Raw genomic sequence first — 3,598 nt, forward strand, 5'->3', positions numbered from 1 at the left:
GCTCCAAGGAGATTATGTTGAAAAATAAAAAAAAATTTACCCAAAAAAAATTGTTTTTATACTTCATTCTAAGGACTTATTGAACTACCCTCGTATTTTCGGGTTAAAAAGTCAAGTCTCATCGATAATTTGTCGTTTGGATTCAAACTTCAGCAACTTGCTTTAACATTCATGTTGTATTTCGTTGAAACTTTTGCTTGAAAATTGTTCGTATTTATTTTTAAAGTTTAAGTTTCTTATAAAAAATTAATTAGTTTTATTGAAAATTACATGTTTATTGAATGCGAGTTAAAACTTTCTGTTTTTTTGGTTGAAAAAATCAGACGCATGCTTTTTATTTTATTTGGAATTAGTATCATTGAAAATAAAAACAAATTAAATTTTTGGAAAAACGAAGCAAGGTACGATAGAAAAATAATTCACAAAAGTTGTTCGCCAAAAAAAGTATATATAAATTCTTTATTTATAATTTTTATAAAGGACGAGTAAATTTTTTTTCAATTATACAAAATCAAATGAAAAATAAAAAATTGAATTCTGGAAAAAATGATATAGCTTGCAATAAAATGTTCAATAACAATTTTTTATCAGGAAATTTTTTAAGATTTATTGGCAAAAATAACCTTATATCTTTAATAGATTCTGATTTATGGTCCATCAAGGAGCCTGTATTTTTTAGTAAAAAGAGGCGAAAAAACCAAATTCTGAAGTTTGTATCTGTACTTTGGATCCTGTTAATTTCACGAAAAAATTTCAAAAGTTAAATTAAAGTAGACACAATTTCAAGTAATTCTAAAAAAATTCAATGATCTCGTGCGAATAGGTCATGAGTTATGGCCTTACAAAATTGACCGTTTTTGACCTGTTTTTCAAGGCAAGTTACACATGTTCAATTTTTTCAGGGCAGAAAATTCTGCGTAAATCTAAAAGAAATATATAATCTTTGCAAATATTGCATTTAAACATAGTCTTCATAGATAAAGAGTTATGACTACCAAAAAAAACCGAATTTTTTTGCTTTTTTGAGCTATTTATAGCTAAAAAAGTTTTTTAAAACAGCTCATTTAGTACATATCCTACATCATATTTTCCTTCACAAAACTATTTCTTGATTTCAAATCGCAGATTTCAAATTATTTATGTCTTATGGTCCAATCGTTAATCGAAAAAATAAATATGAGTCAAAAAAACATGTTATTCGAAACTCAGATATTTATTTAACAGAAAAGACTCCCTTTGAAACTTCCTGACGTTTCGGTACACATGCGTACCTTTTTCAAAGGTTCTTAAACCTAAATAATTATATTAAAGATTAGCAATTTTAGTCTGAACAAGTATGATGGATAATTACGTAGATTTAAATACATTGTTACCTGAGTTGATGATAGTTTAAAATAGTCAAACAGATCAATTTTCAGTCAAAAAAGTAACATTTCAGTCAATAGTTTTAAAAAAATTAATTAAAATTTAGTCATTTTTAGAAGTCTCAAACAATTTTTTTGAGATTTCAATCGATTACAACTACATTTTTTAAAATTGTGCGAGAAAACAAAATTTGCGTAGGTTAGGACGGACGAACAGAAATTGACAGTTTCAGAAATACATGAAGAATACGTATTGAACGATGATGTAATAGGCAAGTTTCCATTGAAAACGACTGATGTGAAAGCGCGTAATTGAGTTTAAATTTGAAATAAGAAATTTAAAAAATGTGTATATATACACATCCATGCATATGCATACATATATACACACATATAGGATACATACATATACACATATATACATATAGAGATGATTAATATTAAAAACATTATTTTATAATACTCTGATAAATTTTATTAATATTTGGAATTTCAGTCTGTAAATTAACTGAAATCCTGCGATATTTGTTTATAAAAATAGACTCAATAATACGTCGTTGATAAGTATTTTTTTCTGTAGCTAATATTTTAATACGTTTAAAATCAAAATCAAAGTAATGATTGAAATTCCAAGAATGTTGCGACAAACCTGTGTTAAAGTTCCCAACTTCACAATCTCTTTTGTGTTCAGCAATTCTAGTTTTTAATCTCCTGCCAGTTTCACCTATATAAGCTTTATTACAACATTTACATTTAATTAAATAAATAATACCAGATAAATTTTCAATGGCATCGACGTCCTTTCTTCTTGACAAATAATTATCTAATGTATTAGTGTTTTTAAAATAAACATTAATATTAAATTTTTTAAGTGAATTTCTTAATCTTTCTGTTAGGCCCTGAATGTAAGGCAAGGTAAAATTTAAATTAAATCTATTGTAAGTATCAGTCCAGTTTCTTTTCTTGTTAATTTTATTACTGTTCTTGTAAATCTCATGAATGCGTTCTTTAATGATGTCATTTACAAACTCAGGAGGATAGTTATTCTGTACTAAAGTTGTTTTTAATAGATTTAAATTTTCTTCTCTAAATTGAATGTCAGATAATTTTACCCATCTATCAGCTAAACCCTTAATTAAACCAATTATATGCCCAAATAAATGATGTGAATTATAGTTTAAGTATCTATCAGACCAAGAAGGTTTTTTATACCAATTGGTTAATAAATCACCATTTGGAGTTTTTATAATTTTTAAATCAAGATAGTTATTAATATTATTAATCTCACATTCATGAGTGAAATTCATACAAGCTTCAATACTGTTAAATGCATTTAAGAAAACTTGAATTTTATCTGTGGGAATAATGGCTAAAATGTCGTCGACATATCGTTTGTACAAAATAGGTGTGAAATCTAACAATTGTAAAGCTCTTTTTTCAACATCTTGTAAAACTAAATCAGAAACTACAGGAGATAATGGTGAACCATCGGGCAACCCGAAATTTGTTTATAAAATTTATTATTAAAGGAGAAAACGGTACCATTGAAAACTGTTCTGGTGGCTATTAGAAATTCATTTTTAGTTATTTTTGTCAAGTTATGATTTAAATTAACTTTTTCTTCAATGCAATCTAAAGCGAGATCTAGTGGGATGCTGTCATACATGGACACAACATCTAAAGAAACTATCGAATGGGTTTTTGGTACATTTATATTTTTTAAACAATCCTTAAGTTCCCAACTATTTTTTACAAATAAATCAGTTTTTATAGAAACTGGTTTTAAAATATTTGAAATATACTTTGATAATTTATAAGCTGGGGAGCCAACAATAGAAACAATTAGTCTCCAACTTAAATTGGGTTTGTGAACTTTAGGGAGAGCATAAGCTTTTGCTATAACACTATTGTGAGTTTTTAAATGGTATGCACATTGGTCGTTAATTAATCTTTTATTTTCCCATCTAGTAGCTATGCCATTACATTTATTTTCAATAGTTGGTACCATGCTAGTTTTAATATTCTTGTATAAAATATCATTCTTAAGGATGTTTTCAACTGTAATGTTATAATCGTCTCTATTTGCTGCAACTGTCGAGTTACTTTTATCAGTGTTATAGCAAAAGCTTATACTCTCCCCAAAGTTCACAAACCCAATTTAAGTTGGAGACTAATTGTTTCTACTGTTGGCTCCCCAGCTTATAAATTATCAAAGTATATTTCAAATATTTTAA

The sequence above is a fragment of the Belonocnema kinseyi genome, chromosome 5 (genome assembly GCF_010883055.1).
Source record: "Belonocnema kinseyi isolate 2016_QV_RU_SX_M_011 chromosome 5, B_treatae_v1, whole genome shotgun sequence".
Lineage (NCBI taxonomy): Eukaryota > Metazoa > Arthropoda > Insecta > Hymenoptera > Cynipidae > Belonocnema > Belonocnema kinseyi.